The following is a 13,911-nucleotide window of genomic DNA, read 5'->3' as shown; positions in this document are numbered from 1 at the left end:
GTGCCTAGTATTCCAAACAGGGTTAGCATTAGACTGAATAAAACTGGAACATACATACAGTAATGCTAAAGACCTTACATGGTACAGTAGCATCTATGTAATGTCACTGAATATTATGCACGTGTAAAGTAGGTTTATTTTTTCTGCAATACATCTCCATGCAGTACACAAAATATGCTTGAGTCTGACAAACTACAGCCCCCTCTTGAATAACAACAGATCTACCATTTCCACACTTGACCATTAATATATAATTTTTGAAGTAGGAAATGCACCAAGCTGTATTCCCCATAGAACCTCATGGAACTGTTAGGAATAACTGGAAATTAGCTTTAGCCTTATTGTACTGGAGGTGGTTAGGTGAGCGAGTTTACAGATGAACTCATAATTTTTCAGTCTCTTGAAATCTTAATATGAGATAAAAAATCATGCTAGGAAAGTAATAGTAACATGAAGACTGCCACACAGCCTGTTGACTGCAGAGTCAAAGCCATTTTTCCATTATAAAATATTTCAGTGTCAACTTAAAAGAACTCAGTCCTCCAGAGCACAAATACAATGCAGGAAAGGCTTCACAATGAAAAATCCAACTAAAGCACCAACTAAACTCATTGTCACCAACTTAGCAGCAGTTAAAATTTCCACTGGCTTAGAGCATCCATCATCTTGCAAGCCCTACAAGACTGTTTATTTTCCTTAGTTCTATAAATGCAACTAGACCGTTACATACCAAACTCGATGTTAATGAGAGTAAAGAAAGTACCAGTTTGTGCATTTAAGTAACCTGTACCCAGATACAAAAAATAAATCCATGTTTTAACTGTTTCTCATTGTATATCCAACATATCATGAAGTATACAGGTGAAACTGGAGAAAAAGTATCAGGAGAATCATATGCATTCATATGTCCTCCTCTGCAACTTGGAATGATAAGCAATTAATATGGGACAACCAATCAGAATTTTCAGAGTTTTTTGAGCTTCTATGGCAAATCCTAGATGATTTCTGTATCATGTGCTCAAATACTTTTTACCAACTAAGCAAGACTGAAAAACAATGGAGTCTGACTTCTAATAACATTGGGTTGAGAAAAAAAAATCCTTAAAAAAATTAAAACCAGAACAAAACCACAAAATGCATATTTGGATTAAACTTAATAATTTAAGTCTCCTCTAGAAGAATACTAAATACAGGTTACAGCCCAGAGGAATGTATGTATAAGTTTTTGGCTTTTTATTTCTGAAAAGATCACAGACTTCACTGTTCCTCTGAATGCACACTATGAATAAGGTGGCTACACATTCAACTGGTGCATCTCACTACCTCAGAGCCCTATTTACTGCTTTGGTATTTTCCTGAAGAAAGAACAGGAACCTGGGATAAAAAAACAAAAGCCTATAACTTCTAAGGAAGTCTTCACTTTGTTTCAATCTTTATTTTGAAAATACATCTTTCCAGAACAATGTTCAGATTTTAAACTTCTTGACCATTGTCCCAAGTTTGGACAAGCTTTCTACTACTAAAAAAAAAAATCCCCAAACCCCAACCCTTAAATGGTCACTCACAGACATCCTTCCCCAGAATGCACATAAGCATACTTTTGCAAAGAGGGTAAAAGTAACCTAGTAAACTTAAGTCATTTAAAAGACACTATGTGAATAAAACTTATGCTTTCCAAGTTCCCAGAGCTCTAAGGTGAGTTTGAAAGTCTGTTACACCTACTGATGAGCAGCAGCTCACATGAGTAGTTAGCTGAAGTTTCTTTTTGAACCATCACACTCTTGATCACTGATTAAGAGGTAAAGTTTCAGGTCTTCACTGAAGATCTTTTCTAATATTCTATTAGTTCTGGTGAATTATTATCTTATTATTATAGGCTTATATTTTAATATAGCTTTAAGTATGACGCTACTTTCTTTGTTTCTGATTGTCTATCAAATTTTCAAGTAAATTTTTAGCAGAAATGAGCCTATATTGCTGAATTTTTAAGTGCACAGTGAATTCTTCCACCAGTGTACTTAGTGTAGAGAAGTAATGCATACTCCACGATTGCTACAGTTACGGAGAACTCACACCTGGGATGGATATAAGCCAATTCAACCTGAGAATACAACTCTTCACATAACATAAAAGCATACAACATGTAAAGCAAACTACATAGTTTGAGTTTGATCAGAGATGAAGTGAAATAATAATTTAGTCTAGGGAATATTCTACAAAATGACTGCACAGCTGGATACTACTCAGAACTGATGACGAACCATAAACCCCAGGCAACAGCTGTGGTTCAATACGACAAAGCTAACTACTTGAAGTCATTGAGTTTCTACACAGTTGAGACAGGTATACATAATTTTAGCAATCTTCACCGGATCCTCTGTAATGTCAGCTGGCAAGAAGTCTGGACTCTCAAAGCCTTTAAAAAACATGTTTGTTTAGAGCTCCACAGTCTGCTTGAGCCACAGATGTAGTGGAGTGAGTGCCCAAGACCAGTGTGTGCCATCTACCTCAAGCAACAGCCCCCCAAAGATTTGCAAGAAGACCATTCCGAAAAGTGACACAACCATCACCCCTCAGTAAGTGATCAGTCAATCCTTTCTACACTGCCTGTAGCTGTGAAGACAAGGAATCATCCAATTATAGTTACAGTCCTGTTCTGTTCCTCTTAGTGTGCAGAACCCTTTGGAACATTAGCAATTCTTTTTTTGGCCCGAGCAATCAAAATGATGACTACCACTGCACAGATCGTAACTGAAAGGAGGACTTTGCACTTGCTCATACACCTGAAGAACCACCATCACAAATAAACTACCTGAAAACAATCTTAATTCATCCATTATAGATTTGTTAAAAAAATAAAATAATTATTTTATTCATATTTTTTCAGAGGAGAAAACTTATAATTTAGCCAAGCAAAGGGACACACACAATTCTGGATTCAAGTTCATCTTGCACAATATTAATGCTAAATAAAAAGGGGGTTAGTAAAGAATGATGGGCTGAATCCAGTAGAAATCTCTGATAGCTTCTGCTCTTTTTGTGTCACAGGTGAGCCATTGGCTTTTCTCAACCAGCCAGTCAATATTAAAAAAAAAATCATATTAGAATATATATGATTGTGACAACAGCTGTAAAAGTCCTGTATAATTCAGCGTTGCGGTGGTTCAAGTTGGGAGGAAAAATTGTTTTCCACATACAAATCTGGTAACTGTAAAATTATTTTTTTTCATCAGAAGTGTTGAGTACCATCTGCCCCTCTAAACAGAGGAATAAGTTTGTGAGTCCAGCATTGAATTAAAATAGCTTGAAAGGCCATCAAGCTACTAAAACCTTATCTTCCTAACCCATAATAAAATATAAATAAAATACCTAAAGTTCTAGCCTCATTATAAACAACGCAGAGACCAACAGAAAACAAGCACACATGCCCACAAATTACTCAGTTGACATGAGTCATTGATACCAACCAAGACTATAACAGTACCAGTTTTCTTGTATAGCTACTGGATATACACAATCAAACACCTCTGTATTAAGTGTATGTAAGACTCTGAATTCAAACATGTTGTCCTGTTTATTAGTGATGGTTTTCAGAAGTACTCCTAGAGTACTACTCAAAGAGTAAACCCAATTATGCACAACTAAATGCTTTTCTGTAGCTGTAAAGACAAAACAGAGTTGTCATTTAACTTAGCCATGGAGCTCCTTAAAAAGATCATCACAGTATCAGCAGCCCTCTCTAGAGCATTAGATATTTTATTATAACCAAGTTTTCTAGAACTTGCTTCAACTGTATATTTAAGCCTGTAAACTGTTAACTATGGCATCTTCTTAAATTATTACCTATATTTTCGAATCAATTTTCAGAAACTATAATGTGGTTCTAATGTGCTGTACCACAATTAACCATATCATTATTTCCAACTAAAGACAGCTTTTGTTGTTTTGTTTTTTTCTGTTACACTGCTAATATGTATTTTAAGTTGTCCTTAGCTCTTCAAGACTTTGATTCTTTTTTGTCACAACTAAGAATCTAAATTTCACTCATTACTTAAAAGAATTCAATAATTGAAAATAAATCAATTTAAAATGACTGGTATAAAAATTATTTCAGCTAACATTGCTTTGTCTAACCACTTCACAGCTACTATACCCAAAACACAACAAGAATCTTTAAAAGATTTCAAAGAAAATAGTCTTTTGGGTTATTAAAGATTTAAAAAAATTCGGTATGTTTGTCCTCATAGTCACACTTTATTTTCTTTTTCCACAAGGAAGAGCATCTCTTCTGTAAAGCAGAAAATTTTAAATCACTCAAAGCTCTTTAGAAAAACCACAATAGGGGTTTTTTACCCATGGTAAATTTTTAGCATTTTAATTCTACCATTTTGCATTTATAAAGACTTCCACAAGAAAATGTTGAAAATTGTATATTTATGGCTACTGATTTAATGTTTTAAAAAAAATCTTTATACATGTAGATACTCACAAATCTGTATTTGCCTATGCAGAGCTTAATTCTACTTTTTCTTTTTTAACTATTTTTATAAGCAACATCTATACCATCCTCAAATATGACTTTGTTTTCTAAAAGCTTCTTGCTGTTAATTTCACAGCTACTCTTCTCAGAAATGCTTTTCTTATTCAAGGTTAAACACCTCCATTGAATTGTCCTCAGACTTTCAAAAAGCAAGGCAAAAGTATGTGCTTCTGGCACTTTCCTGATACAGGTGAGTGATGAAAGGGTGCCTAAACCTTCCCTCAGGACCTCTCCATGTAAATTCCAGATGCATGAGACTCCCAAGTAGAAAGGAGAAAAGCCTTGAAACAAACACAGTTGAGAACAAGAACAAAGTACATGTTTTCGCTTTGTGAGTTTGCATATATTTAACCACACATGATTGCCAAGCAGCTTAAATCAAAGCTTCAATCAACAATAAGACATGACTGGTAAATGCACCTGATAAACCATACTCAGCCCTTGGCAGATGAAAACCCTTCAAGGAAGATATAGAAATAGTAGAAAATTTTAACATGCAAAAAATCCACAATAAGCTAAAGTATTAACTAACTCATGAAGTTATGCATGCAGTTAAACAAATGTACTTAAGAAGCTACAGTAACTCTTTAATGGACTTTGTTCTGTTTATGTAAAATTAAAAGCCTATTTCACAAAAAAGCCTATTTCCTCATTCTTATGTGGTTTATTTACAGAAGAAGAAGGTTATGTTTATGGTGTAAGATAAAATTCACTTTGAATCAGGCAGAGCTCACTATTGAAATAAAATAGGAAGATAAAGACAGAAGGAGCTATTTTTTTATACCCTATAAAAGTTAGATGTCTGAAAGACATAATTCAACCATTAAACATCCCTGTGTCAAAGGGTGGATAGTTAATACTGAATTTAAATTAGTTTTTAAGAAGAAAGAGAAAATCAGATTTCATTGAAATACCAGAAGTACACACACCAAAGTGTGCTAAGAGCATGTTTGGTCCAACAGAAGTATCTCCCCTTTTTCAGAGAAGCATTTTTAACAGAAGTTCTTCTGTCAAATACAAGGATCTGGGCAGTCACAAACCATGTTCCAGTGACAACCCTAAACATAGAAAGCTCATGCTAGTGAGCAGTTCAGATACTGCTCCTATGATAGGTCAGTCATACAGAACCCACACCAGACACTGGCCATCACTGCCGCAAAGAAAGGCTTATTCTGTTATTTAGATATTACTGCTTTTCATAACACAATCTGTGACAGCTTCACTGTATGACACTGCTACTTTATCTTTGCCAGTCTCTTAAATTTTTCTTATTTCAGATAGTTTTCAGAATCTCAATACCTGTCATTACCACTAGTCATTTGCCCTCATATTTCATTAGATAATTTTATAAAACATAATTGGTTTAATTGGTTTCTGGTTGCACGTAGCTTATGCTTATTTTTAATAAAAAGTGTTAGCAAGAAATGCACTCCTGATTAGGGTGACCTAATTGTGGCCTTTCAGTAGCTGAAGAGAGCCTACAAGAAAGATGAAGAGGGACTTTTTACGAGGACATGGGGGGACAAGGGAAAGTGGCTTCAAACTGAAGGAGAATAGGTTTAAATCAGCTATTAGGAAGAAATTCTTTACTGTGACAGTGGTGAGGCACTGGAATAGGTTGCCCAGAGAAACTGTGGACGCCCATCCCTGGAGGTGTCCAGTGTTAGGTTGGATGGAGTGCTGACCAATCCAGTCTAGTGGAAGGTGTTCCTGCACATGGCATCGGATTTGGAACTAGATGATCTTTAAGGTCCCTTCCAACCCAAACCATTCTATGATTAGTGAGAATTACAGCCATATCCAGCAATACAAACCTGTAGGTATCCTGTGACTGATGAATATCATTAAATAGTTGACTTGAATGCTAGTTGACATAAAATTCAGAGTCACCTCTGGAAACAAAGGTGCAGCTATTTTCTTGTTAATAACTACAGACTTGAAATTAGTCAGAAGGTGAAATTTTATATTCTGTTCGAAGGTACTTGTTAGAACATTTATTAAAGTTAAGTTGTATGTATTATAATAAAGAAAATTCTGCTAAATAGTTTGAAGAAGGTTTATGTTGTCATCAAGGATTAACAGGATATACCATCTAATAAGTTGATGAAAAATCCAAATGATGATTAATGAAAATTTGTGACAGATCTACTGAAGGTAGAAAATTTTGTTTCCTTTTCAACGAAGATTAAATAAGTCCATTTAATAGTTGTTTACCACTAAACTAACTAAAATATACTGTTGCAATTAACTCTTTTTCACAGCCCCCTCCTTCTGGTATAAATTGTGAAGATCATGACTTAAGATCTGACCTCTGCTAGCAGAAAACCATGACAGATGGCCTATTCAGGGTTTTTCAGGATAAACGGATTTAAGTTATATATAATTACTGGCCTACTGGCCTAATGCTGCAGTTACTGGTAACAGCTTAAATAGCTAGTCCCTTACATAAGTAAAGACTATGTTAATCTAAAATCTAATCATTATGTGAATAAACATTTGAATAGTATTACCATGATAAATTTTGACCACAATGTACAGAAAACAAACGCAAAAGTAGGCCTTAGAAGTGAATGAATAGGTACAAAACTATGACGCAAATAGCTAAAATAATGCTTCATTTAAATGGGGTTCGCATTAGGCAATATAACGGTGGTATAATTATTGTAAGCAATTATTCTTGTTGCTCTGGCTGCTGTCAAAAATAAATTAGGAAATACTTGGAGAAATTGAGCGGGGAAAATGAAAGCTGAAGGATTATGTACTCCTAGTTTTTGTGTTTGTAGTTAGTGAAATAAAAAGAAAAGTTTTGCTGAATAGATAATAAATCTGGAGAGGTGCAAGTAGATTGGGTGAATATCAGTATAGCACTCTAAACTGAGATTAGTGGGATTCTTAAGAGTGTCTTCCAATAGTTTCAAATTAAGCCTTAAAATTTATTTCAATACCAGACCATAATGGTTTACTAATTATTCTCCATAGAGAAAATTGCAGTTTGCTTCTTTGTGAGATGAAAACAATGCAGTACATGCAGTTATAACCACAACTCACACAGCTCTCAGTGAGCTAAGATTCACACAGATCATACGCCTGTCACAGTTCTAATATGCCATTTTTCACAAACCATTTTTAAAAAATCAAAGATGTAGTTTGTTGTGTTTGCTAATTAAATCATAAAATTAGCCACAGCACCAGTCTCCCTCTTTTATTTTAAAAGTAACACTAAGCACAATATAGGTATCCACCTCTTGCAAGTATTTCCAAAGAACCTCAAAGGAAGATGACATTGGCAAGGATACTGACAAAACATAATGTTATCAAACTGAGATCTTGAGTGTACAGCAGAAAAAAACCTCAATGCTCAATGGCACAGCATTGCTCCCTGGCTCCCTTTGGTGACTGAGTGAACACAGAAAGATATATAACTCTGTTGTGGCTGTGATGCAGCACCTCCGGCAGCTAAGTCCCATCCTGTGCCATCCAGGTTTGATCTCTGCCTCCTCTGACATTGCTATCACCCCTACTTCTTTCTTCTAGGCTATACGGAATACCAGTGCTGAAACCGAGACAAGAGCAAGCCGCAGAGCACAGCACAAAGGTGCCCGTGGCAGCTGAGACACATGGTCTGGCATAGCTGTGGAACACTCGCTAGTGCAGTCCTGTACAAAGGTCCTGCTCCAAAAGCTGCTTAGGGGCTGCACTGAAGAGCAGCTCCATGGCTAAGCCATAAGCCTTGCCCTCATGAGAGCTATTGCACAGTGGTATGAGACCTCCTCAGGCAGTCACATGACACTTCAGATAAGCTCAGTGCAAGTTCTGTAGTGTCATTTAATGAGTTAGTGTGCCCGTGACCCACAACACCTGAATACCCCATACTTTTCATTTATTTGCCCTGTCTACAGGTGGGGCAGAACAGAGACAAGCCTTAGCTTTCCAAAAATAACTTATACCATTGATGACAATGCAATTGCAATGCATAGTCCAAAGGCCATCAAGAGACTCTAATTTTTCCTGTTTTCTGAAAATTTCTCCCTTTTCATTTATCAACTCTGGCTTCTTCTGCATTCAGCACTAATCTATGCATCCTTTTTGTTTCAATCACTAAAATATATAGCATTTCTCCAATATAAAATAGTCTCTTGAGCTGCTACATAGGCTATGCCTTTATTCTTTAGCTTCCCAGTTCCTTGAAGTTCAAATTTAATTTATTTAGATATTTATATGCTTTGTTATGAGCTCACTGAAGGGGTTTTACAACAGTCAATTTAGATATTTTTATTTCTTTAAGGTTCTATTAAGGTTTGTACTACTTTGACATTTTTAGCTCTCTGTTATACCATTTATTTTCATATATATACATCTCTAATCAAAGCATTTTTACATTAAGCTTTCTCATTTGAAGTAAACAAGAAAGCAACCTTCCATTCTAGCAGTAGGTTATTATCTTCAGGAAAATATGTTTAAGAAGAAATGTTTGTTGAAAAAGTTAATAAATAAGAATTTCACCAATAAAATTCTGGCAAGATGGTCAAACCAATGCACTTATAAAATTAAGTAAGCACTCAGAAAAGCACATCTACAAAAATCATATAACTTAAACAAATAATTTTCACTACATTATCAGGGGACCTGTCTAAAATTTTGAAATAGATGCCATGAGACAAGTCTCAACAAGCTAACTGGAGTAAGTTTCCCAAAGCCATTCCATTCTCTTCCTCAAAAGCATGAGTGGATTGAGAACACACTTGCAAGTACTAGCTCAACAGATAAGATTTTATTAAGGACTCTTTCTCTATATATAGATCCACAGAAAACAATCTTGCCCCAGGAAACACAAAATAATGGGAAACAGATGAATGCAAAAGCATGTGTAGGTAGCTGGCCTATATTCAACTTTAACACTTATTTAGAAAGCTAAGCAGAGAAAAACTAACTTTGAAAGTAAAAGCTGTATTTAACCATAGGTCAGCCACCCACAAAACTAAGAAGCATTTCAAGAAGTTCTTGAGGGGAAAAGAAATGTGCTGGTGAAAATAATTACATACAGACTGGCTTGTTGTTGCTACTGAAGTACTTATTTTAAAAGACTCCAAGCACAAAATGAAGAGCACAACCCCTCTCTCAGCTTAGGCAATCTCTGGGCTATAACGAATCCAGGTCAGACCCCTGGTAATTGGGTGGAAGTGGTAGGAATAAGCAAAAGACAAATAGCAAAGTGCAAACAAGACACTCAAACAGTTGGGTCAAACACACTCATCTGATCTGAAAAATGGGAAAATGAAATGTGCAGAGAGCACACAATAGAACAAGGCAGCTTAGGAATCTTCAAGCCCAACATGCAAGTGGTCTCTGGGCACTTTTTAGTTGCTGAACTTCCTTGTTTAAGGACTCATTAATCCTCTGTGCAAATCTTTACACTCAGGTTAAGCAGTGAAGGACAGTCTGTAAACCTCATGTTCATGCTGAAGCTCTGTCACATTTTGAAGCATCAGGACATCCCCAGAGCAACAGTGGAGATGCACCACTATGTTTACAATAACAATCAATTTACCTATGCCAACACAGAGTACTATGACATGGTGTTGTCAGGACAGGGCAGACAGACTACTCTCAGATCCAGAACATATTGATTCCCTGCACATGTATTTATTTAAGTCTTCACTGACTTGGAACTCAAGTTTGAGTGAAGAATTACCAGTTGTTGTTAATACAGACTAACATTATGCATTTTTTTATGTCTTATGTTTCCTGCACTGTAATAAAAAATGTATTTGCATTAAAAATATAACTCCAGCTGATATCTAAGATCACAACATTGAGTAAAACATAGTTTCTATTTTTACTTCTTTTTAAAAATGACATTTAAATGTAAGTTCCATCATAAGACAGAAAGAAATACATCTTTCTATTATCAACTATGCAAAATTTCATCCCAGATAGTTTTTTTCCCACCAAGTAAAAAGCCTACGAGTGGCAGTGTAGAATGAAGGTGCCAGCTCAAAATTGCTCTTCAGTAGAGCAGTAGCTTTACTACAGAAGGATTTCCAGTTTTACAGAAAGAACCATACAGTCCTTAAATTTACAAGAGTATTAAAGAAGTTTTGGAATAGAAACAATACTGGGAATTAAAATACGTTTTGCTTCATGTTAGCTCAGTACAAGTACGAAGAGGCATGTTATCAAAAGTGCAAAAATTATACATTCTTTTTTCACTTGCCACTGAAGTGCTCCCATGCTGCAGTACTATAATGCACATTTTTCACATTCAGAGACTGGTAAATAATAAAAATATACAGAGAAGAAAAAGGTGCACCCTTTAAACACTATGGGAAGTTACTAATTTGGGTTTTCTCCAGTAGCTACCACAGTCATGTCAGGGGATGCTGTATAAATACATCTGTGTTAAAACAACACTCTATAAACATATTTTATTGACAGCCACTAATCAGTTCAGACAGTTTGTCAGGTCAGCAGGAAGCTATCACAGGCTTATAGTAAAGGGAGTGGGAATTTTGGGTTCCAAAATTTCAATATTTTCTTTCAAGACAAAGAGCTAACAGGAAACAATCAGTAGCAATCCCAGCATAGCATCAATTTACACTCTGTGTTAAGAGTTTAGACTCACTATTCAGTCTGTCTTTGTACAGAGTAATTCGTTTGCTACCTTCATTCATCAAGCTGTAGGTAAATATCTTATATATTATTCTGGAAATGAAGCAGCAGGTCAATCTTCCAATTTGTGTCAATTAGTCAAAACCAAACCAAGACTCCTCGGTAGGTGACAAGCAAGATAGGTAGACTCTTATTCTGTGCCCCACTTATTGCTTGAAGGAAGTCATTGAAGCTGACGAATCAAATAATAAGTTGAGAAAAGCATCAAAATTATAACAGTCTGTTATATGTGCACGGTAACTCCATTAGTTCCAGGGTCACACGCTGCTTTTTCTTGCATTACTTCATAGAGGCAGTGGAAAATAATCACTTAGAGAGAAGAAAAAAACCCCAGAACATGAAACCATGTTTACTGTACTTCCCAGGTCCTTCTTCAAAATATGGATTTTTATTTCCTCATAGGTTTTACTGTAACATTAATTAACACATAGAAAACTCTGCATTATGCATATGTCACTCACCATACAGGTTACAAATTACTTGTGCCTCTGATGCAGTCACAGAGTTAGTCACAGAGACAGCCTGGCTCCAAACACCTACTTTTGCTGATGTATGATATAACCACAGACATATGAGTTAAAGCAGTTTAGGTGTAAAATGGTTATTAACTAAGTCCACATACAGGCTGACTTCTGAAAAGGCACAGGAGCATTTCCCTCCTCAGGAACCACAGTCTGTGAAGGCTTGTTAGCAAAGCCACAGCATGAACATGAGAAGACAGCTGGGGCCACACTGCACCTGAGCAAAACATATCTGACACTCGAGGCACCAGAAGATTTTGTGAAAGGATGCACAATTATTTCTATAGAAATCAGGTTGAGTGAAGATGAGGTTACTAGTTCTCTGCAGGTCAAATTCTGTTAGGCCCTGGAGACATACTATCTGGGTTTTTATTCCAGTGAGAAACTGATTGCTACTTGTCTATGTTAACATAAATTAATTTTACAACTTCACAAATATCATTTAGGTGACAGCTTGGAATTAAGCTTCTCTTATTGTTCTGATTCCTGTGAAATATAGGTGCCTACCACTTTCCATTCCTTTATGCCTTTTAAAGACAAAATGCTTCTAATAATCACTTTTCCAGGATTTATGCAATGAGCAACCTTTACCGGGACTGGATGGAGTGAGAATTAGGAAGGAAAATTTCCTCCCTCAAGCATTCTTCCTCTTTGGTTCTTTTATTGGAAAAAAATATATTGACATTTATTCTTTTATGACTTTTTCATTAAGCATTCGTTTTAAACTTGTGACATCCATAAACTTTGTGAAGTCTTTCATAGATATGCAGCTTTGTTTTTCATCTCTGCAACATGAGGTATTTTGTAGTACATGTAAAGAGAATAAAAAGTGCCTCATAATAACATTCATATCTTTCCAATCCTACCATATTCAGAGGGTAAAGCAGTCCTATATATAATTTACAGAGCCTAAAGGGGGTCGGTAGACTTGCAGTTTTATGTGCCCAACAGCTTTGTCCTTGCCAGTATACATGTCAGTAAGAAATCTGATCTCAGCTGGCAGGAATCCTCCATTCACCAACAAAAATTTAAAGTTTTGTGGCTCTGAAATCCCATTAATCCCTAATTCTAGATGGAAATCTCGGTGCAAACACTCAACATTATGCACGTTCTTCAGCTTTTTAGTTCCACTAGATCCTTGAATTTTTAACTGGCTTTGTTCCCTCTGAACAGTTTTGCACAGCATAAGGAACATATGGGCTTAATCATTTAAGAAGGATTTCTAAGACTTGGAAAAAAAATAGAAATCTCATATTTCAAGATTATGTTTCACCTAATTAAGTAAAACTATATTATTTGTTTCAAGAATTGACTCAGTGAAATCTGTCATTCACTGAATTTCAAGGATCACAAGAGTAGAGCATTTGAGTGATAAACCCGTGGGAACGCAGCTGGTGATTTTACAACAACTTTTGAAGGCTATGAAAAGTGTAAACTTCATCACCTCTACAACATCCTACAATTTATGTCTCACATAGAGGAAAAACATCTGCTTCAGAAATTTAAAAAAAAGAAAGGAGAAAAACCACAATAAAGTTTGTAGAGATATTTCTCAGCTTAGCAGGAGAAACAAAGCCAGTAACAAATCTGAATAGTCTCTAGCTTCAATAACTTTTAAAGGCATCCAATATAGCAGAATTTTTAAGAAATTCCAGTGTTCTGTACTGAAACAAAACAAACCATAAACAGACCCAAAAACCACATGTTTCCAAAACGATATGTCTATAGTTTAATTTCTTTTGGTAGTGATCAAATAACATCACATATTATAATCTCCTGAGAGCATAATTTCTCTATAAACAGATTAATATGCCCATATAAATGTAACTCCTCCTGTCATTACACTTGATTTCAGCTCATGTTACGAAAAAATATTTTCAAATGCTAAATGAAAAAATTGCATTTATAATTGTTTGTGAATTGGCATCTCTATTAGTGTTTAGACATGAATAAGGTCAACTTGATAGCCTCACATATGACACGCCTTCCTTACCTCAGACATCAAAAATAGAAATGCTGATTTTAAAAAGTTAATTGGCCTCTCTCCCATAATGTCAATCGTGAGCTCATTGCCTCATTCCAACGACATTTGAAGAACAAAGGACTTTAACAAAATAAAAAATTGCATCATACAATTAATTTTAAAGAATTCAAGGAACTTGTATCACACTTTTAAGCAAA

The 13,911-nt window shown here is 35.6% G+C and overlaps 1 protein-coding gene across 7 annotated transcripts in view; it reads right to left on the bottom strand.

Moving 5' to 3' along the window:
• MARCHF1 (membrane associated ring-CH-type finger 1) overlaps positions 1–13,911 on the bottom strand; it is a 228,733-nt gene that overhangs the window by 92,307 nt on the left and 122,515 nt on the right. The window contains exon 1 of one of the 7 annotated variants that reach the window (XM_032686033.1): positions 2,142–2,152. The exons of the other annotated variants lie outside the window; for them this stretch is intronic. The gene's annotated coding sequence lies outside the window, so the exon portion shown is untranslated. Of the gene's footprint in view, positions 1–2,141; positions 2,153–13,911 lie in introns of those variants that run through there. 7 annotated transcript variants of the gene reach the window in all.

The sequence above is a fragment of the Chiroxiphia lanceolata genome, chromosome 4, assembly GCF_009829145.1.
Source record: "Chiroxiphia lanceolata isolate bChiLan1 chromosome 4, bChiLan1.pri, whole genome shotgun sequence".
NCBI classification, from domain to species: Eukaryota; Metazoa; Chordata; class Aves; order Passeriformes; family Pipridae; genus Chiroxiphia; species Chiroxiphia lanceolata.
The sequence above is the reverse complement of the archived record's forward strand: the minus strand, read 5'-3'. Positions and strand labels throughout refer to the sequence as shown.